Consider the following 24067-nt stretch of genomic DNA (forward strand, 5'->3'; position numbering starts at 1 on the left):
ATCAGTTGAGTGGCAACTGGGCAGGTATATCCAATGGCTTTTAAATATTGGTTCGTTTTTGCGGCCGTCCTGTATGGTAAGTTTTTTTTCACATAGATATTACTACACAGATAGATGATCCGTTGTGCGTTGCAAAGCTCGCAGGCTATCGTTTAATTTATGGGAGCGCGATGTGCACACACGATATCTATATATAAAGAATCCTTTTTTTACTCACATATTCGTAGGTGGCGTTCTCAGAGAAAAGCTTTGTCCCTACGTGAGTTACCTTTGCATCGCCTGTCGTCGCCTCCACATGGTAGCTACCCGCGGAGTTTAAATGTGTATTATTATGATATAGGAAATGGGTAATATAAGTATAAAGGTAACTTGTTGTCACTGTTGTTGATGAGTAATGAATGCAGTAAGGTAGAGAGGTGGGCGAGCATAGTTGGAAAACCGCGGCAGCGTTCTTCGCGGATGAGGTCGCCGCCCAGCAGAAGCGGTGAGAATGACTATTGAATTTGCAAGCGAAATGCGCATAGAACAATTGCATCGCCGTTGAACTCTACGCTGCGCTGAAATACAATGACTGTGCTCAAAGGACCTGCGCGAAATTGTAAGGGCCAAATTTCATTGCAGGCTAGTTGCTTTATACTGAATTATTCACGACTACTCACTGTCTGGTTCATACAGTGCTTTGTCCTGCCTTAGAGTTTTTTTTTTCTTTCTGCTGGTTCAGCACGCCAGCACTACGTAACGGCCGTTGTGCTGTATGAACGAAGCTGCCGAATATGCGACAAAAACTCGGCTTGCGAACCGAACAGCACTATCGCATTATCGTTTCCAATATACGACAGCACATGGCACTGTCTCTCGCACCATATGAGATTTCCGCCTTCGACTAGAAATTTTTTGGCTTGTTAGTAGCATTACGATGGAGACAAATGCAGACAAAATTTGATATCGGGAGATTTGAGAGATAATTCGACCTAATCTTCATTTGAGCAATGCAGAGTTGTGTTGTAAAACGTATATTATAGGAACTTTATCACTGTAGAATGCATTCTGTGGAAACCTCTATATGAGAGCCGTGTAATGTCTTGCCCATTTCCCAGAATGCCGCTTAAAGCCTGCTTTTGTAATAATTTTGACGAACCAGATATAAAATTCGAAGCTTGCATATCTGTTCTGTATTATACGCCGTAAATTATTACAATATATGCACCAGGTAAAGGAGTGCAACAACAAACATCGAAAACGTTTGATACATATAGCCCGATATTAAGTGCGTCAACTTGAGTGTTGGTCAGGCTTGCAGCTAAATCTTTTGGATCCGATCTCGCGTAGCTCTATAAAACGCTGGTGTGAGAGAACACGGCCGCTCCCAGGGAGCGAAGCGGTTGTCATGCTGCCCGTCGTATCTGCGCAAAATAAGCGGTGAGAGATCAGCACGTACAACGGCATACGAGCCGTCCACTGATGTCTGTCGAGACAGCGCACGCGATCGCGCCCTTTTGACAAAAATTCGCAGGTGCTGCCCGATCGACGCAGCCCCTCTCCCACTGGCGCTCCTTTATGCTCCTTCGCCCGACGAGAGACAGGCGGGGCGTTTTCTCGGCTCGAGGAGCCATCGACGGCAGGCATCGCGCGCGGGTCAAGTTACCGCATGGGCTCTCGATGCGTCGCAGACAGCCAACTCGCTTCATCTCAGCTTGAGCCACGTTTGTCGCTAGCGTTCGAGCGTTTTTACTCACGCGTAGAACGTACAATGCGCGGGACGATGTTATCGATTTGAACTTTTTGGGGAGCATGATGGTGACGGCAAAAGCCCGCCGAAAGTTTCCACATAATTGCTATCGCAATAAAACGAGCCGTTTGCTGTAATAGGAGTTCATGGACACTCAATGTGCATTTTGTCCGTCGCCGTGATGTTCCGTGTAAAGATCAAATTGATAAATAGCCACGTCCGTCTTTCATCGCGCTAGAGGCCCGTGGCAAGGGGCGGGGGGGGGGAGATTTCAGAGGGGGGCCTGTGTCGCTCCGGCAGAAACATCATGCTTTGATCGGCCTGGCACCATCGACTTAGTACGGACTCTAGAGAATAAGCTGGGCCGAAAGAGCCCCGACAACAACAACAATGTCACTATACTACCATTGTCATCGTTCCCTCTGCAATTACCTACAGATAGGCTAAAGTGACTCTATGCAACGCCAGTAATGCTGAGAATATAAAGCATACACAGGAATCTTCACGCATTACAAATGCATGGACAGCATTTGATGTTTATATAGAAAATGTTTAGTAAAAATTCGAGGCTAGTAAGATAAAGTGCGCATGATACGAGGCGCAAGAAGGGGTGTCTGTAGGCGCTTTTGCTAGATGGAGCCACTATATCCACTGTAGTTCAGAAACGCGGGTGGTTGTGCATCTTGTGAGTCCATGTGTGTCGCACTGCGGCGCGTCTGCGCTTTCTGTTGACAAATCTGATTTACGTGACTTGACTTTCAATAGCTGTGATAAACTGAATATAAAGTACCGGCTAAGGCGGCGCCCTTTCTTTCGGTTATTCTAACCCATGGCCCGTATGGAGTGATTTTCCTCTAGAGTCTGTACTAAATTTATGCCAGGTGCGTTGGCGCGCGCCCTATTATGACAGGGATGAGCAGACGGCTCATACCTTTGTGCGTACTGTGTTTTAATCAATTATTTGCGTTGAAGCGACATACAGCGCAGATGTCGCTTCGCTCGCTCTAGCGGCTGCGTTCCCCAACGCCAGCGTATTCTCCACTTACGCCACATCGGATGTTCAAGGAATTTCCTGATAGCCTGAGTTCGCATACCATTCCCATTCGTTGCTATCGCGTTCATTGCTTCGCTCTTGCACCGAAGTTTTTATGACGATAGTCCCTGGCATTTTGTTTGGAGTACCTGCTTGACCGGTTTCTCGCCAGAAGCCATAAATTTGCATCTACGCCATGAATTATGGCATAGTGGCTGCTCTGCAACATTATTGCACCAGGCGCCCTAGGATACCTTAGAACGGGATCTTGGGCAGCTCCACTAGCTTTTGCTGTGACTGTGCTACGTGTTCTCATAGGCCTGGCGATCTTTACATTGAATACTATGGGTCAAATTTGCTTCATAGCGCGCAAATTATGGTACGCCACTGAACACATTTAAATTTTGTACCTTCCAGCTCGACAATGGCTCAGCACTAAATGCGAAGGTAAGCTAAATATGTTTTATTTTTAAGTTTGCGCATTGAGTTTTGATAGGAAAGATTCTCTGCTTATAGCCTATCAATCAACATTGTCTGCGCGCGACAAAGTATCAATAAGCGTTAGATACTACAATTTTCTCACACAGAGTGACAAAAAATTGAACACAGTTACACAACGCAATTTCTACGGTGCTCAGCAGTGTCCATGACATTATCCACGCAAAGCACACCGCGTATATATACGCGATGGTTATGTCCTGGAAATCGCTGTGAACCTCTCGTATATACAGTCAAGTTCGTGTTTTCGCGGTTTTCATGTCACTTTCATCTCCTATTTTGAAGACAGTGAATCGCATAAGTCAATTCAGGCGATTGAGTAAAATTTACAGTATTAGAGATATTCATGGTGCCAGTATTCATAAGAATGGTTAGAACAGAAACGAACACTACAAATTCGTTCATAGCGCTATTAATAAGTAAGAAATAAAAACGCGTGACCTTATAGATAGCATTCTTCGATAACTAAGCAGCAATAGAAACTTTTCGTAAAAGGGTGCCCCCTGCACGCGAAGTACTTCAAGCCGCCATGTTTAGGCCGCCACATCAGTCGACACTGTCTCCGACTGACTGTCAGGGCGTGATGTTTCGGTAACGCGGCAGCCAGCTCGTTCGTTGTGAATTGTGCCGGAAATGTGTTAATAATAATATACGGGGTTTAACGTCCCAAATCCACGATATGATTATGAGGGACGCTGTACTAGAGGGCTCCGGAAATTTCGACGACGCGGTGTTACCAGAGACGTGTTGCTAAGGGTGGTTGAAAGGTGCTGTGTGCCACCAACAAGGCTACCGCGACAATGTTATTGCGGTCGTGGAAGCGCTGAACCGTATATGTATGCTGTGGATTTTAATATGTAAAATGCTTGTCCGCGCGATGAACGAAGCGGTATGGACCACTATAAACGCGTTGCAGTGGCTGCCATGCTCGACAGTGACGACACGTTCCTTCGGACAACGCCAGCTCAGCGAGAATATTCGAAGTGGTACGTTGCAGGGGCACGAATTGTGCGGGATGAAACTTAGTCTATTGATGTAGTCGGCGGGGTCAGGGCATAGCAGCAAGGGCAGTGATGACGCCAAGCCACTGTAACAAGTATATCTTGCTGAACAGTAGGCGGCGGATGGCGGCCAACTTGTCGTGATACCTCGGCAAACCTGGCTATACTCCGTTTCACACATCAGGTGCAACGCTGTTGGAGCTATGCAAGAAGTTCGGTGAGCAAAATGCATAACTCTGCGCGTCTGTTTTTGTCGGCTTTCGAGGTTGTGAATGCTCGTGCGAGCCTAGCACGAGCCTGCGCTTTTCGCGTCGCGAGCTGCTTTGAATCAAATACTACAAACTTTAAACGTCGAAACACCAAGTTATTAACTAAAACTAAAGTTATACAACCAGAGATATCATTCCACATCAATGTTTTAGAAGCTGGCTCGCCAGGTTCTTAAGCTGGGGCAAAGTTGCGCGCCGTAAGCGTAACCTTAGTTCCAGAGGCGACCGCTACAAGCGCAGCTCGCGCGAAAGAGAAGTCTGCTTCTTCATCCATGTTCTTTCCACATCAAACTGCGGGCAAAGCCAAAAAAACATGGTCGATCCCTTCGTCATAGGAATCGGAATAACACGAAAGTAAAGCGTGCCCTTACAGAAGTAACTGAATGTTTACTGTACATTGATATAAGATAGTTTGCACAATGTATGTTGATGTGTGGCAGCTATAGCACCGTTTAACGTGGATCTGCCCACATTGATGATTGGTGGTACATTTCCATCCCGACGACTAACGTCCCTGCTAAATGATTAAACAAACCCTGGTGGTAGCTGTAGTAGTTAGCGGTGAAAGCGTAATCAGGGAACTAGGTGTGATAGCCAGAAGAGCGTCGCATATTGGGCGCAGAACTTGGTCGCCATCCCGCGGCATGTTTGATTGAATACCACGGCCGGACAAGAGGAAAACGCAAAGCGCGTCGTGCCGCCCCGGTAGCCCGGCCACGATTTTTCTAGGGGCGAGCGCGTGAGCGGGGAATGCGGTGTAACAGTCACGTGAGGCCGGCGCGCGTCGCAGAGCTATGAGCGAGGCCGACGCTTTTACGAAGCTTAGCTAAGGTCGCCACCTCGCGGTGTGTTAAGGCATTGACAAAATCGAACTTCAATTGAAAACGCACCGAATGGGAGGGACGTGTAACGCGTTGCAGTTGCTAATCGCGGAGGCCTCAATAATGACGAATCTAATTTACTGCTCCCAGAGGGCAACACCACGCCGCCGACCGAGAGTGTGGTAGATATAACAGACGCGTTTGTAAAGCCTCTATAGTCTGTGACCGTGGCGCAGTGAATAGCGTACCCGGCATTTGTTGTTGCTGACCGTGCTGTCGTGGGTTCGATGCCCGTTGACGGTACTTTATTTCTTTTCCATCTGATCGTGTACATTTTTTCTACGTCGTTTCCGTGACGTAAATACGTCACTGAAGTCTTGGTGGACCCCGGCATAAAACACTTTCGTGTTAATAAAATGTTCAATGTCCCCGATGTCACCGCAGAAGGCACAAAACGGGGAAGCGTAACGTTCAGTCTTGAATGACCAAGCCGGGGTGTTCGAGTAGCTCTTGCCTTTTTTGCGCAATAATATGTGCACCCCGTGAAGGCTACTATACTGTGCCCATCGGCGATGAACGCGGACCAGTTCGGATACCTGCCAAGTCCTGCGGCGTCAGCGGCGGCCGCGTCCAGGAAGCGGACGGGCCCTTACTGCGACTACGACAGCGAGGATGTCCACTCACTGACAGGTGAGGGGTCATCTGATGACGACTTCGAACTTGTATCAAGCCGAAAGGCGAAGAGGCGCAACACCAGACCCTCTTCGTCCCCGAACGTACCAAATGAAGAAGCGCCGCGAAGGCCCGAGACCAACACCATCATCTTCGTTCCTGCTGTCCCCAACGGCAACATGAAGCGCCTCAACAGGCAATCTGTTTCGGCGCTGCTCGAGGGACTGGTGCCAGATGAAATCATCGACATCAGAGTGAACCCGCGTAAGAATGTCATGGCGATTGATGTTTCGCATGCTGCCGCTCTGAACGTACTACGCAACGTCACAGAGCTGGATGGAATAAACGTCCGCTCCTACATCCCTGTGGGCTCCAACGTCGTCGCCGGCGTCATCTACGACGTTGACGCTACCATACCCAGCTCCGACTTGTCTGCCCTTGTCAAGCCAGCTAATGAAGCTAGCGTTATCGCTAAGGTTACCCGTTTGGGTACCTCACGCTGCGTGAAAATAGATTTTCAAGGCAGCTCTCTACCTTCGTACGTAAAGGTGGGTCACTTCCGACACCCTGTGAGACCGTTTGTGCCGAAGCCACTACAATGTCACAACTGCATGAAGCTAGGTCACGTGAGAGGCGTATGCGAAAATGAGCGAGTATGTTCTCGCTGCGCTGAAACCCATTCTGCGGACACTTGTATAGTCAACGTTCTCAAGTGTTCGAATTGTAATGGACCTCACGAAGCTTCCTCAAAACAGTGCCCAAAAATGAAAAGAGAAATTGCTGTATTGAAACAAATGGCAAGGAACCATACATCGCATCGCGAGGCTGCCGAAACAGTCAGAAAGCGGCGAAATCGGCGCCGACGTGCATCCAAAAAAACCAATGCTTGTGCATCTGCAACGCCCCTAGAACGCCCTGCTTCACCAACTCCCTTGTCATGCGGACCCATGAAACGAACAGCAGAAAAACGCGCAGTTTCTCGAGATTCCACTTGGCCTCCATTGCCGAAGCCACAGTCACAGAGATCGTCGACGCCGGTGCAAAGCAGAACAACAAGGAAGGCATGGACACAACTGATGCAGCTTGGCCTACGTTGCCGAAGTCGCAGCGACATGCAGATTCACAGTGCACATCGGCAACAGTGCGCACTGAATCTCCGACTGACCAGTTGCCTGAAGAAGACAAACCAACCATCATCGTGCTTCAGTCATTGTTGGACACACTTCGCGTGTTCGTCGGCAAGCTGAAATCCCCCTACGCTCAGTCCGTACAACAAGTACTGGATGTTCTGTGTCCAGTACTTGCAAGCCTTCAGTAGGCACCATGACACGACTCTCTAAAGCGGAACGTAAATGCCTGAGGTCCTGAGTCCAGTACCATGGAACGTAGCCGTGTTCTTTAAGCTCGCGTGCATTGTTTCTTTTTTGTATGCTCCCTTCTTTCTATCTCCCTTCTTTCTCTCCCTTAATCCCCATCCCCCAGCGTAGGATAGCAAACCGGACGCGCGTCTGGTTAATCTTCCTGCCTTTCCTTCCTCTTTCTTCTCCTCTCCTCTCCGGGGGTGCATGCGGAGTCAGTACTAATGCGGTACAACAGCGTCGCCTGTTCACGAAAAAGTCCATGGATTACACATGCTTGGTGTGGAAACTTGTAGATTGCCTTGAAATGATTGCGTATCGCATCTTTGTTGTTCTGGTAAGTCATAGGAGTTCTTACTTTTGGAACAGTTGTCCGCGCTTCGCATGCAAGGGCATCAGCCTTGTCATTGCCTTCAATGCCAACGTGGGATGGGATCCACTGAAACTTTATATTAAAGCTCTTGCCAATTAGATGTTTAATGAGCGCCAGAGATTGCCTGGTGAACTTTTTTTTGAGGTAGGCGACGATGCAGTCTTTGTAGCACTGACTTTGAGACCGTCAGCACTAAATCTCGTGCACAAGAGGACCGCAATTTGCGCAACGGCACAGTGATTGCAGCGCTTTCTGCCGCTGTGGACGAAACCACGCGATCCAGGCGGCCCAACCATGACACTCCAAGGTAGGGTATGCAGAAAGCCGCTGCGCAGGTATCCGTTTGTGTGCATACTGATCCGGCGGTGTACATTGAAGTGGCCGCGGTACATGGTGCTGAAGTTGTCCAGCACAAGAAACTTTGCGTCCGAGACTGGAATAGTATAGAGCCATAGTCTACTATGGCTCTATAGTAGAGTAATCGAGCTCCACGCAGAGGGACCGGCTTCAAGTCTACTGGGTCACGTACTATTTTTTCTCATTTTATTTTTTTTTTCATGTATCTGGGTTACTTTTTCATGTATATCAGTTAGACCACCGACGGCGACGGCGACACCGCTCAATGGACGAACGGGCGTGTCAGAGCTGCGCTATAAAAAGTACTCTCATTCTGGGTGGTAAGGAGTTGAACTATTTATTCGCGGAAACGCATTTTCTCCGTCTCACTTGCCTACAGTGTCGCACCTCATGTTTGAAACGGAGTATACACGAAGGCGGTCGGCACTGACCGCTCGAGACTTCCGGTGTCGCGCGTCCACGCCGTTTCTCTGGAGGGACGCCGTTCCCGTCTTCGCCGGTGATGCTGCCAGGACGTTGGCCTAACTTTCGGTCAGTAGCTCGTAGATCCGATGAGCATTTTTCCTCGAAGCCGAAGCGGACGCCAACAGATCCAGGGCTCGGAGTTCCAACATCTGCTCCAAATATTTTGTCTATCTGGTCTACGGGTCGCTCTTACGGCGCCGAAGTCAGTTGCACTGTCTTTGCAAAGAAATGCACGATTGCATTTATTCGCAGTTATTTCAGAAGCAGTTAGTTGCGGCTGGCTGGAAACACGCACGTACACGCTACAAGGGCGCACATAGAGACACACTTCTTTCTTATAAACATAGCGGTTGCTATGCAAGAACTCTTTGCAAAGTAGAAACTGACGAAAAGCCCTGGCGTATTTTAGAAAGGGGGCTATTGCACACATTTGAACGCGATCGCGCTAAAGAGCTCGCTTCGCAAAAATTCCGGCGTCATGCAAGTAAACAAAAATGACCTTCGGTTTGACTGAGAATCAAACCCAGGCCTTCTGCGTGGCAAGCATGTGTCTTAAACTAACAGTAGACATCCTGCGATACTTTGAAACGGCCAATGGTATGCGCACACCCGTTCATTTCCTTGCACCACTGTCAGGGCATGCACCGACAACCGAAGCGAGGCTAGCAAATGAGGAGGCGATGCGCACATGCCCCGATTACGCGATCGCGTTCTACTCTTGAAGGCGAAACTCAAGCGTCCTCCAAGTTTTTTTCATACCTTAACCTTTTTGAATTGTGCAAATATTTCACGAAAGTGTCACAAATATCACAGTCACAAATGGATGACTCATATGGAACTAACAACGTATGCGCTGACAGACGCCATTGGGCGCTTCGTAAGTGTTTGTGCACGCAGCTTGATTTTGCTAGTTGTGCCGACTAGCGGCCAAGCAAGAGCTAGATACGCTCACCTTTGCATGAATTGAACCTGCTGGGTGAAAAATGTGTTGTCATTTAGCTTTGCATTTATGCGTATTGCTGCGTATGATCGCTTTGCTCAAGGCACCACCACACTCGAATCGTTCGGCGAGCCACTTTCCGCGAGCTACGTCAAAAGTACAATTTTAACACGAGCTCATCTGTGCCTGGGCCTGACAACAGCTGATGGTCGGCTTGTCGCGCTGCAGTTGCCAGATACACCCATAGGTACACCCATTTTGTGCAGAAATCTGACATTTGTATTGGATCAAATGTTGCTCCGATTCTTAGTGATTTATACCTTAGCAAGATTGACAAGCGTTTAGAAGACGCCTTAGGTAATTATCTTGTTAAGCGCTGCGTCCACGTTATATCTTTGTGTTCCTGTCCCTTCTGTGCGCTATAGGTGTTAAGATAGATTACCAACAAGCGCAAGCTCACGTTATTTCTCTTGTTAAGGTTTTAGGTCATGTGGGCGATTACTTGATTTTTTGTAGTGGTGAAGACTTGGAATCCGTAGTTGCATCAGCGAGCGAAAAATTGGAATTAAAGAGAGCGGGGCTGAACTTTGCCAAGGAATTGCCACGGAATAATCGAATACAGTTTCTAGGCATTTCCTTCACGTTTCAGAAGAACCACGTATGCTGGCAGTATTCTCGTTGACCTTCAAAGCCGCTGTTAAAACGTTGTAAAAAACGGTATATAGCTCTGTCATGCCTTAAGCGTTCCTTCACCAAGTCGTGTGAGCACAAACTGAATGACAACTTTAAAGCACCTGTTACTCTTCTTTCAGAAGTTGGTTATCCTCGCATTGCAGTGGCAAGTGTCGCTGGACGTTTAGAGAAGTCCGCTTTCTTAAGTCCGAGCATGGTGGCAGAAAGCGATAGGAAGAAACCTGTCGTAGGTATTCCTTACATTCATTGCTTATCTCACAGGCTAAGGAAAGTGGGAAGAAGATACGGCGTTTATGTTATTTTTACGATTTCCAATAAGTTACGTAAGATTCATACCTCTGTGCAGATGAAGAATGAGCAGGTAATAGAGAAGAAGAGGACTCAGGTTTGTTTCGCAAAACACACCAATAAGTTTACTGATTACCGCACAGATGTGGTGTATAAGGTTCCTCTTAGCTGCGGCCGCTTCTACATAGGACGTATGGGTTGATGTGTTAACGAGAGACTATTGGAACGTACGAGATCTCTAACCGGAGGCATACCTTCTAATCTACGTTTACATCGTGGAGAATATTGGTGCGCACCAAGATTCGATGAATGCGCAATTTTGTACCGGCGCAGGAATGAAGAAGCGCGTCTTATGATTGAGACATGGCATATCAATAATAGTGGTAGCGCATGCGTGAGTAAACCGTCGATTAACTTGCATAAAGAAGAAATGAAATGTCTTAACAGTTATCTTTCACGTTGACCTCCACGCGTGTCGGATTGATAGGCTCGCCTATTTCCAGGGCATGCGCAGATAGGTTTTTGTGCCTTCTTTTTTTTCCGCCACTGTACGCCTGCTCATTTGTTAGTCGGCGTTTGTGGTATTAAATGCGAAGCATTTCTTAGCGAACCTCAGACACTTTGGCTGTTTTTAAATGCGAAGCATTTCTTAGCGAACCTCAGGCACTTTGGGCGTTTCTATCTACGTATCTATCTATCTATCTATCTATCTATCTATCTATCTATCTATCTATCTATCTATCTATCTATCTATCTATCTATCTATCTATCTATCTATCTATCTATCTATCTATCTATCTATCTATCTATCTATCTATCTATCTATCTATCTATCTGTCTATCTATCTATCTAGCCGCCTACGTCTGGGCGCTCTCCTGGTCGTCTCCATAACATGTAATATACCGAAATTGGCACAGCAGGGGATCAGTGTATGGCGAACACGATTCACTGGTGATGACATGATTAAAGCAAAATACCTGTCGCGTACGTCATGAAACCCTTTCTCTCAGTCATGTGTGGCACATACCCGCACACCAGAGTTCATGTTATGCGGGTATGTGCCACAGGTGATACAAAGTCTCAACCAACACAGTAACCGCGAACACACACATTGACACGCAAGGAAAGTGATAATAATAAGAATTGTTGGGGTTTTCTGTCCCAAAACCTCGATATGATTATGAGAAACGCTGTAGCAAGGGCTTTCGAAAATTTTGACCATCTGGTATTTAACATGCGCCGAGATCGCCCAGTACACGGCCATCCAGCATTTTGCCTCCATCGAAATGCGACCGCCGCGACCGGCATCGAACTCGCGACCTTCGGGACAGCAGCCGAACAACGTAACCATTACACCACCGCGGCGGACGCAAGGATAGTGACGAAGCTGAAGACACAAGACCCCTGGAAGATGCTCATCTACCATGCACTCGTTCACGTGGTCCGCAACGTGGACCACGCCGTATACGCAAAAACCGGGGTCAATGCTTTCTACAATAAATCTGCCGAGAGAACTAGGCCTCTCAAGATTACCGGTTACTTCAATATTGATTTATCAAGACCCAACAACATCTTGTCTTTATACTGTGTGAAAGAAGGCTTGAATATGGACAGGGCATCAAGAAACCTCGCTGCCACGTCCAGGACAGGAGGCATCATAGATCATTTCATCGTAAGAGGCATCCAGGATTTCCACCAGCTGTGCTATACCTCGCAATTCACTACACTTAGACCCTTCGTCGCCGCGATCACGAACGGATCCGATTAACAAGTCCGGTCCAGCTGCTGAATCTCACTGATCGCGGTGATGATGACCTTGTTTAAGAACTGTCAAGCACCCCTTCTACGCACACACACTGGTTCGTGAAACGTGCGTGCGTTCTCCGTCATAACAGACAGGTAGAAGCATAACAGCTGTAACGCAAGTGTGACTGTAACGTACGTGCAGTGCGCCTGCGTGTGCCACTCGGCTGTGTGTATATCCAGGGAAACTTTCCTGAATGAAGCATAGTTGCCAGTAACGCCTGTCCTGTGCATCTGTGTTCCTTCTATGTCCTGCTCGGATTCGCGCTATCCAGTATTGATGAATATAAGCACTACGGTACTAGGAAGCTCTTCTGAACTACATATCAGCTTACCGCGTCTGGTGTTGGTAACAACCGTGTTGCTGTTGCCATCGTTACGCAACTGTAATCCCCTGGTTGTATAATACATGTGCGACTCTTCACCATATGAGTGTGTGTATACCACTTCCACATTTCTCTAGCGTCCTACCGTAACGTTTCGCTCAATGTAAAAAATTACGCCACAGTCACCATCCCGCGCATGCTTCGCATAACATCGATTCCCACGGTACGTAGGATCTGCCGAATTTTTTATCTATCTATCTAGCCGCCTACGTCTAGGCGTTCTCCTGGTCGTCTCCATAACTTGTAATATATACCAAAATTGGCATAGCAGGGGATCAGTGTATGACGAACATGATTCACTGGTCATGACATGAATAACGCAAAATACCTGTCGCGTACGTTATGAAACCCTTTCTCTCAGTCACGTGTGGCACATACCCGTACACCAGAGTCAATGTTACGCGGGTGTGTGCCACAGGTGACACAGAGTCTCAACTAACACAGTTACCGCGGACGCACACATTGACACGCAAGAAAAGTGATAATAATATTATTGTTGGCCTTTTATTTCCCAAAACCACGATAAGAATATGAGCGACGCCGTAGCGAAGGGCTCCGGAAATTTTAACCTTCGGGTATTCTTTAACATGTACCGAGACCGCACCGTACATGGACATTAAGCATTTTGGCTCCATTGAAATACAACGGCCGCGGCGAGGATTGAACCTGCGACCTTCGAGTCAGCAGCCGAGCACCTTAACCGCTACACCACATCGGCGGACGCAAGGAAAGTGAGGAAGCTGAAGACAGAACACCCCTGGAAGACGCTCAACTACCATCCACCAGTCCACGTTGCCCGCAACGTGGACCACGTGGATTACGCGAAAACCGGGGTCAATGCTTCCTACAATAAACCTGCTGAGAGGACGAGGCCTCTCATCATTACTGGTGGCTTCAACATTGATTTCCTAAGACCCAACGACGCTTGGTCCTAATACTACGTGAAAGACGGCTTCAATGTGGACAGGGCACCAAAAGACGTCGCTGCCACGTCCACGACAGGAGACATCGTAGGTGATTTCATCGTAAGAGGCATCCAGGATTTCCACCAGCTGCCCTATGCCTCGCACTTCACTGCACTTAGACTCCTCATCGCCGCGATCACGAACGGATCCGATTAACAAGTCTGGTACAGCTGCTGGTGCTCACTGATCACGGTGATGACGACCTCGTTCAAGAACTTTCAAGAACTTCTTCTACACATACACACGGGTTCGTGAAACATGCGTGCGTTCACCCTCATAACGGAACGGTATAAGCATAACAACTGTAACTGTGGCTGTAACGTACGCGCCGTGCGCCTGCGTGTCCACTCGGCCTTGTATATATCTAGGGAAACTTTCCTTAATGAAGCTTAGTTGTGAGTAACGCCTGTCCTGTGCATCTGTGTTCCTTCTTTGCCTTGTTCGGGTTCGCGCTATCCAGTATTGAAGAATATAAGCACTACATATCAGCTTACCGCGTCTGGTGTTGGTAACACCCATGTTAATGTTGGCATCGTTACACAACTGTAAACAACTGGTTATATAATACATATGCGACTCTACAACATATGAGTGTTCGTACACCACTTCCACATTTATCTAGTGTCATTCCGTAACGTTTAGCTCAATGTGAGAAATTACGCCACAGTCACCATCCCGCGCATGCTTCGCATAACATCGATTCCCAAGGTGCGTGAGATCTGCCGAATTTTCTTGACTTCTTTCTTGTGTCCGTATTTGCACTCCCTGTCTTTTATTATGAATTAGCTCAGCTCTCTGTTATTGTAAACGAAATATGTTTCGGAAAAAATAAAAAAGCGACTAAATAAAATATCTTAAAATTCCTTAGTAAATGCACGCAGCATGGCACAATTTCATATTAAGGTATTCACGAAGCAAACAAGTTTATCGAAATCTTTAATTACCAAAGCGCTTTAAGCTAACTTTATCACATTCGAATATATACCATCGAAATACTTCAGAAAGACTTACTACTCCAGGGCCGCTTTATTGTGAACCTAATAATGGAGTACTGAAGCCGAGACCCTAAACCATTCACTCACAAACCGTCTGTCAATGAGGTCTGAATTCGCTTTGAGGAGCTTTAAGAACATGTATGCCACACATGCTTTGATCTTTATATAGAAGAATAATAAAATATACGCCAAACCTTTACAGATTAAGCGCAGTTCACTGCATGTTGTGTTGCAAACGTATGAATAGGCCCTATGCGAAATTGCAGCAATCTACCGAAAGTTTGACGAACCTACCGATCCGGTGCCATGTTTTTGGCTTGCGTTTGAATCGCACTGCTGTCGCTGGTATACCTTCTTGCCTGCATCTGCTTTGATAGTAGGCAATCGGGGCATAAAACATCAGACGAGCGTGCGAGGGCCTGTACACGTTACCGGCGTTTTATAGTTACGACGTTGACAGTTATTATGCGTAAAGTACTGCCTCACAACAAGAAGACGTACAGGTTTGTTACCAAGTCACACGTAGGCCTGTCGTCGTTGAGAATTAAGCTTTACGCTAGGTTATAAATTTTGTCTGTCTGCGTTTGGTGCAGCGAATAAAGCGTTGTTAGCTATCTGAATATCCTGCGTGTAGTGTAGGATGGTTGGGAAAAGGTTTTAGCGCGCGACATGACTAGGCGCAGCGATGACGGTAAGAAAGTGCTGTTGACCCATTTCGAAACATATTTCATAAGAGGCAGCCTACGTCGACCTGATGTGTGCATCTAGTTTTAAATAAACTTTGTCCTCTCTATTTTCAGTTATGAAATAAAAATATTTTGCTGCTGTAATCACCGACGTATTTTATGTATATAATTACTGCACGATTAAAATGTAAATGTTCCCCATCTCACGCACGTAAAAAGCGAACAAGAAAAGTGTTAGTTGCTCCAAGAAGTAGGTGCCGATTAGCTGGTATTTTAATAAATATCCTGCCGACATGTGTTCGTAAATAACATGTTACGCCAAGAATATTCGCATTCTCATCGTCGCCTTTCAATATGAACTCTTTGCAGCAAGACAGTTTTGCGTCGTCGACTGAACGCTTGCGAAACCACCTTAGCGTGTAACCAACGGTGGCTCACTCACGGTCGAATGTAACGCATTTCCCAGAACAGCTTTTTTTTTTCAGTTTCATACGAGAAGTTCCACACACTTAAATCATCTGTCGACATTTCATAGCACACAGGGGTGGGTTTTCCAAAGGAATTTTCCAAAGGGGAATGAGCGTCAGGCCTGCGCCAGGCCTGCGCGGAAAGCGCAGCACAGTCACAGCGAAAGCTGGAAGAGCGGCACTTCTAGAGCCCGTTATAAACTCTCCTGTGGCTACTAATACAGGTACATTAGCAACGTACCCACTACGCCACAAAGCGTAATTTTTGGGAAGTTGGGAAGCACCCAGCACGACATTATTCGTTGTTCTGCGGAGAAGCGAGGTACCATATGTAAGCGATTATGCGCAGTTTGTTGATGCGGCGGTTTATGACGATGAATAATCATGGTTGCGCCCTTTGTAATGGGTTGGAAGCTTTAAACGACCCACTAGTTACGTAATGCATATTGTGTGACGCCCGGTCGTTGTTTAACTGTCCCACCACGCTTTATAGCATACGTTAACCGGAGAAACGTAGAGCGAGAGAGAGAGAGAATTGACTTTATTAGCGTGGTAAAAGAGCATCTGAACTTGTGAGTAATAGCACATGAAATGCTTGAAAGATACGCACAGTGAAGAACGCGCGCAAACATCACGCAAAGCGCCACCTTGTTAAATTTCACAATCGAAAACAAGCTACAAATAAGACACTCTAGCACTATCGGTCAGTTCGCTGAGAATCGATGACGAGAACGAGGTACCTGTCTAACATGTAATTGATATCGCAATGAAATAAAAAAGTAATGTTGTCAACAGCAGTCCAGGCATGCACGAGTAGCCGCGATGCAGCTTTGAAGCAAGTACGCGAAGTCGGTTTGTCGGTTCCTGCAAGCACACGGCGCGAAAACTGTCTCGTTCCGGCTTGACATGAAAGAGTGTTCTCTGACGAGTGGCCATACTGTCACATGGCGCATCTATTAATAAGGGCAAACGTGCCGTTATCAAAAGCCAGAGCTACGGAACGATCTGCTGTATCTTGTCAGCCGCGAGCAAATCTAATAACATGGAATTTAGTTTCCTGCAAACCGCTTTTCAGCATTCCATTTTCCTCAATCTGAGCAACACGGTGCATGAAAATATGTCGGCCTGCCGTTCCTATTAGCCATCACACGTTGATACGTGTGCTCCACGTGTACACATGCGGAGCGCGCTTAGCCTTCAACATGGCGTAAATGCGCACGGTGGCCGCTCGATGGCAGCAGATTTTGCATAAGGTCTATAATTTTTGTGAATTTGGGAAGCACCCACCACAACATTACTCTCCATTCTGCAGAGAAGCCAAGTACCATCTGTAAGGCATTATGAGCAGTTCCTTGATGCGACGGCTGATGACGATGAAGAGTTTTGACTACGCTTTTTGTAACGTGTTGGAGGCTTTAAATGACCCACTAGTTGCTTAATTCGCATTGTGTAACGCTCGGTCGTGATGTCACTCTCCCACCACGCTTTATAACATACGCTAACGTGAGAAAGAGATAGCGAGAGGAAATTAACTTTATTGAGACAATGAGGAAATGATTCATGGGAGCCTTATGAGCTTCCTTGACAACCAATAGAAGTGAACTTGCGAGGACCCCACTACGCTATAAATCATAATTTTCGTGAAGTAGAGAAGCAGCCACTATGCAATTTTTCGTCATTCTGCGGAGCACCGTGGTACCTGCTAAACACCTGTAAGGCAGCATGTGCGCTTTGTTGATGCTGTGGCTGAGAAGAATGAAGAATTATGGCAGAACTCTTTGTAATGGGTTAGAAGCATTCAACAACCCACTCGTTGCGCAGTTCGCATTGTGTGACGCCTGGTTACAGAATTCGCGTTGTGTGACGCTTGTTTGTTATTTTACTTTTCCACCACGCTACATTACATATGTTAATGTGGTTCCTTCCCGACATGAAGCCTGTATAGGTTTTTTTAGCGCAGCAGTTTCAAGCACCGGCATAGCTCTTAGGTAGAATACTGGGATCCCACGCAGAGGGCCTAGGTTCGAGCCTCGTTCCATCCTAGAAATTTATTCTTATTTTGTTTTTCTTCTTTCGAGCGATAGTGGTTATGGACACCGGCGGTGGCGGCGGCGGCAGACAACTACGGCGCCAAAAACGGCCCTTGTTGTGATCTCATAACAGCTTTCGCTGTAAAAGTGTGGATAGGTAGAACGAGCAGGAGAAAGCGCACGAGAAATGGCCAGCCTGTCTGAGGCACTTTATCCTGCTCGTTCAACCTATCCATTCCAGAATTAGACAATCAGACCAATAAGCTCTCCGCTGTACTAAAGAACACAGGTACCATAATAATTGTCTGCCAGTCCCTTTAAGAGAATAATCGAATTGTAAGAGGGACAGACATCTAATGGTATTAAAAGTTAGCTAAATATGTTTATTAGAGAAATTTTCACTGTGCTCCTTATTGGGTGTTGGAGACGCTTTATATACAACATGTGAGCCTATGCTTGTATAATTTGGTACCCTGCTCTGAGGTATCTTTCGGGCATCATAAGGAAGTCTCTGAGCCAGGCAGTCCGATTCCTCAGTACCAATTACAATCCCTTTTGCAGTGTCTCCGAAATAAAGGACACATTAGGTCGAGAAACGTTGCAATCTAGAAGACGGCAACTTCGATCGAATCTTTCGCATAACTCATGTTGTAATCAAACAGGAATTAATAAAGCGAATTCTCTTTTGTACCAAGATGTTCTTCTAAGTGAATCAGTCAATCTCCATAACAACTTTGACCTAACCTACAGGTTGTGCGTAACTTAGCAGATTTCCCTTCAAGGGACTGTCTACCGCTGGAAAAAATGTTTCTGATTGTGGTGAAAATGAGAAGATTGTTCGTCACATCGGCGGCAACGAGCATGCTTTTGACCAGCAGAAAAGGACTTATATTTTAATTTGATGTTGAAAATCGCGAAAGAATGACCGTCACCGAACGGTGGCGTGGTTCAATCTACTGGTAGGACAAGACATCCTCGCAGGTAGACTCATTTTGCCTAAAAGCAAACATGTATATCTTGAAATTGTATTTTATGCACTTGAGGCACCTTTCGATTGCGTCAGAGAGTAATTTTTTGCTTTTTTTTTCTCACGCATCCAAAAAGGCGGCCAGTGACGCTGGTTGTGGCGCCGTCATCAATTTCGTCTGCTTCAACTCATGCGCTATGCCATGTGGATCTCCGCGCTGGTCATACTGTGCATGCCGCTGTATTGTTGTTAGGATATCTCAGATGTGCTGAGCTGTAGAGGCGCGCATTTATTGTCTCTTTTTCATGAATCTACTTGGCTTGGATTGCGGCAGTAGTGCTAAAATAAACGCGTAGACTGCGATTACAGAAAAACAAGTGTCCTGTAATCGTATAATAAGGCTTCATTTAACCGCTAACGCGCTGGAAACGAGTGTTACATTCATTACAATAGGGTTCAGCGAAAATAAAGTAATCCTACAAAAATCACATTCGCCTTCGCTTTTAATTTTTACCGGCACGACAATCCTCATCGCGTCCACCAACCAGTGTTGTGCGCATGTTTCCCGCCAATAGAAGAAGACGGAACGCAGATCGAAAAATTCAGTTTTAAAAATTTCTACTCAGTTTCCAGAGAATTCGCTGCAACGTTGGACACTTCAGAAGGTACGCTTTTTATTGCGGTACAAAATAGAAAAGCGATGAAGGACGGTAGACAGACCATTTAACGCCCCTTAGTGCAAGTCAGTCTCGTTGTAGAAATTCAGCATTTCACTGTACGAATAATAACACCATTGTTCTGGCTGCCCCATCGTACAAATATGTCGGAGGTTACCTTTCATTGGATTTATCCTGAACTGCGCATATAGCAGCTGTCTCATCAAAAACCGTCTCATCAATCTCTCGGCTACCTCCGCAGAAACTTGCGCAACGCCCAATTCAATGCACGGCCATTAGCATATCTATCTTATGTTTGCCCTCAACTAGAGAATGTATCATCCACATGATCACCTTAACAAGAATATCTAGTCGGTATGTTGGACGCCGTTCACAATAGGGCAGCAAGATTCATATCTGGCAACTACGCCTATCATTCAAGCATTACCCGAATAAAAGAAGACCCGCAATTCAGTCAAGGAAGACAGCCGCGCCATTGCTCTTTTATGTTTTAGATGCGTAGCAGCTCTTTGACTAGCCTGTGTAACGCTGTCCGTCCGTCCGCACAAATGCGAGGCAACGCGCTTCCCTCGGCGCAGGTGTTGGAGCGGTGCCAAGTAGGTCACGCCGCAGCTCGGCGTTGACGTCATGCAGCCCTCGCACGCTTTTCTCGCAGGTGCGCGCGTACGTCACTCTCTCCCTCACCCGCCGGAGCGCCGCAGCTGCCGGCACCACGCCCGCTCGCCTCCCGTGTCCGCGTTTCAAACAAACGTTTACAGCAGTAAACGCTACACCGAGTTTCGCTTCAAACGAATCTTCCAGCTCTCACCGCCACACCCGCGTTAGCGCCGTTCAACCGGTGACGCCACCCGTGCGCAACGCTGCTGCTCCGCATCCCATCAGCGTTCCCTTCGGGGAGATGGTCCAATTTTTTTTTATCATGTACATATATAGTAATCAATTTCACTCTTTGCCGCTTCATCCTCCTGTACGCACACCTCGACGCATTCACAACCCACTTTGTTTCATGATTATCCATGGTCTCACGGGGGCATTAAACTCATCATCACTATGTAGACGTTTTGGATGAGTTCAGATAAAAACGTCGGTGCATGTCCTCGCACCGCCTTTAATTTCGCTGAAAAAAATATGATTTGCTGTCCGAGGCTTCGGGGTCACGGAAGCAATCTTAGTTTAGCAAAAAAGAGATTTTGCCTTTGTCAAAAGAATTCGGTAGTCTCCATCGATCCGTAACCGCTTTTTGCGAATGACGCGAAATTGGGATTTGGACGAGATCCTACAAAAGAAGTGCTGTAACTGCGAGTCTCAAAATTTTTCCTGACATACTACGAGTAACGTGCGTTTGCAAAATGCTGTTACTTTGCAGTTCGCTTCTCCGTATTATAAAAATTTCCAAATCAAGGACATTGCTGAATAATGCAATACTTCTGACTATTATAGATGTCGAGCAAGGAAGCCTGAAATTAATAATGCATTATTTTCAGGTTTCTTTGCTCGGCGTATATAACAGTCAGAATTTTTTTAAATTCTCAGCATGTTGCCACACATTAGGTTAACAATAGTGCTCAGTACAATTGCCGAGGATGACGTCAAACGCAAACAGAAAATGCATATATGAAGGCATTTCTGTAAAAACGCAATGTTTTGAAATTAAATTAAAAAAGGACAACTACGATTTTCTTCATACTCCCCGTAACTGATGCCAAGCGCGTGCTCTAACTTAATCTGTAAAATCACGTTGCATTATTTTTGTGAGATCGGAGTTACAAAGCCACCAACGCGGCTAAATTCGCGTTCGCGCGCCACCGCTTTAATGAGCGAACATGTGGCTGTAGTTGCCATTGACATTATTTTTTATGTCCTAAGTATGTTCTCTCGTGTTCGCGAACTATGAAATTGACGGAAAAAAAGACTAAGAGTTATTTTAAAGTGCAAACTTTTAGATATACGTCTTTAAACTCATCGTAGTATTGTTCCTGACGAAAGCAATTATAGGAAAAAGTTCGTGTAGGTGCACCCTAGAGTCGGTTTTCTCATGCAACAGTTTGTTGAGCCCTAATGTACACATGACTCGATACAGGCATTGAAAGAAAGATTGGGTCCACAAAGAAAGTGTCCTGGAGACGGCATCCATGATCTCCGCCTTCTTGCGCCTGGCGTAGGAGGCGAAATTTCTGTTGAGTAAATGGATAAGTTTAGCTCCCGAGCAGCGTTTTGGTGAGGGACAAAATTTTCAACAGACAAAGACGCATCCGTACATTTTACGGCGATCTGTTGGAAGAAGCTGAATTGGCTTTCAAGACGGAGAGCTTCTTCTGGCATACTGCTAGTGAACTAGGCGTTATCCAAATCCTTCATACCCCGAAAGTTCCGCTTATAGCTATGGTCAATGGTCAGCTTCAATCCGTACCTTTCGACCTTAAAGGGACACTAAAGGCAAATAACAATTTATGTCAGAGTAAAAGCTGAATGTATGACAATGTCTAAAACGGCAATATTATGAACAGCAGTGCCCTACTTACCGAGAAGTTAAGCTAAATGTATCTCATGACATGAGCGTGCGCAGGGTTCCCCTTCAGGGGGGGCGAAGGTTCGTCGCAGCGCCCCCCTCCCTATTGTGTCAATGTATGCGGCTGCCTTTGCGCCCCTCTTCTCGCCCCCCCTACAATGTATAGGGCTGACTTTGCGCCCCGCCTTCTCGCCCCCTTGCCCCCCCCCCCTTCGCACGCCTATGTCTCATGATGAGCCCCACGAGCGGCCCATTTTGGAAGTGGTTCTGATGACGTGAGAGAGTTTGACTACAATTAATCACTCGTAATCAAACTAGCTGCAACAAAAACGAACCTTCCTTGCATCGAGAGACGTAATAAAATTCTGCTTGTTCGTTTCTGTTTGATTCATGGAAAAAAGAACCGCTTTGGCGTTGCCATGGGGAACGCCATGCGTGGTTCAAAGGTTCCGTTTTCAGCGAACTGCGCTTCGCCGGCACCCTGCTTCGCTAACGCGGTCGCGTGTCAGTGGTAGTTTCCGTATCGCGTAGTGCCGCCTGTGTTTTGTCGCTCTGAAAGTCGCTCTGACAGAAAGTTCGACAAAATGCCGCATGTATGTGATGTTGCCGGATGCCCGAATGGCGCACGCCGCCAGTGCACGCCGCCGCACAGTAAAGGCGGGACAGTTGGGCACCGCAGCAGTGACGTGAGAAACACCGCTTTCAGGCGGGTAATTTTAAGTGCGCTAACGCGATGCGGACCACTAAAACATGATTTTATTTCAAAATACGCACTTACTTGGCACGAAAGTAGCACTACGAGGTTTCCGGACCGTTATTTCAACAATCAACGTCGACTTAATATTTGCCTTTAGTGTCCTTTTAAACAAATGAAACTTTTCGCATGCGAACATTATACCATGCGTTTCCTTTTGGATTGGCAAATAATGGGCTTAGTAATCGGTTAGACCCATTGATCAGCGCATCGCTGGGCGCTAGTCATTGCAACAAAGGTTTATTACCCGCACTTTCAAAACGAATAACACGAAAGGAGAGAAAGCGAATGAGACGATGAATTGCTAGGTATGCAGTCTACGGTCGCTGACAAACTGCAATCTCACGCTTTAAGCACACGAAAAATACAAGAATGCATTGCAGGACAACTAGAGTTTTCGATATTCGTCTTTCTAGAAATAAGGAATCCAATAAACTCCGTGAAGGTGTGGTAAACGCTGCCCATAACAGTGTCTTGCACCGTTGTCAGCTGTGAGACTTGTACTATAACTGTGTATATATTTTTGATTCGCATATTCGTACTAACTGGGTAGTGCTGTCCGATTATTATTATATTCTGCATTTTGTATTCGTATTCAATCGTTGGCTTGTGGTTAAGCTACGTGAATGTGGTGTATCCCACTTGTAGTACAGTTATTAGGGCGTCGCAGGGATTCCGTAAATAAGTAAAATAAAATAATTTCTAAAGGACTTATTGATATGACAAAACTATGCAACATAATAAACCAGCGCGTATTCTGAAATTTTGAAGCCAGGAAATAGTCACATTGTATATTGGCTTTCTGAAATTCCCCATGGGCGCTGACGAATAATTTTGGCTTTTAATTGCACTTACAGTGCCACAAATGACTTCGTCCTCCGCGCCGGATCTTGAAGAGGAGGACGATTACACAGCATGTAAGTGAACCACTTCTGCGAAACTCGCATCAGTTACTTCTGGAAAAGCTGTGGTAAAAAAGTGATTTGATTTTCCTCTTTAGCTGCGGAATAGGCGATATAATGCGGAACTTGCGAGAAAAAAACAAGCGATGACTTCCTAATCAGCTGATTTATGGCATGCAGCCGAGGTAGGTTCATGCGAGCACCGTCTGCGCGAGATCTCTTCATAATGAAAAATAAGTTCGCGTTTTGTTTTAAAATATATTGGGCAGATGAGCCTACCAAACGTTCCATTGAAAGAGCCGGGAAGTAATATGCAAGCTTTCTGCGAAATTTCAACTCACACAAAAAAGTGGCAATAGTGAAGTTATGTTTCTCTGGTTTTAAGAGATATATGCATGTTACTGCCTGTGGGCCAAAATGCGAGCGCA

At 46.3% G+C, this 24067-nt stretch overlaps 1 long non-coding RNA gene across 1 annotated transcript; it reads left to right on the forward strand.

Moving 5' to 3' along the window:
* LOC119389177 (uncharacterized) lies at positions 1-23654 on the forward strand. The gene is made up of 3 exons (XR_005183049.2): positions 1-76; positions 3180-3209; positions 23595-23654. It is a non-coding gene; the product is annotated as an uncharacterized LOC119389177 (long non-coding RNA).
* Positions 23655-24067: the final 413 nt, after the last annotated feature.

Source organism: Rhipicephalus sanguineus, chromosome 4 (genome assembly GCF_013339695.2).
Source record: "Rhipicephalus sanguineus isolate Rsan-2018 chromosome 4, BIME_Rsan_1.4, whole genome shotgun sequence".
NCBI classification, from domain to species: domain Eukaryota; kingdom Metazoa; phylum Arthropoda; class Arachnida; order Ixodida; family Ixodidae; genus Rhipicephalus; species Rhipicephalus sanguineus.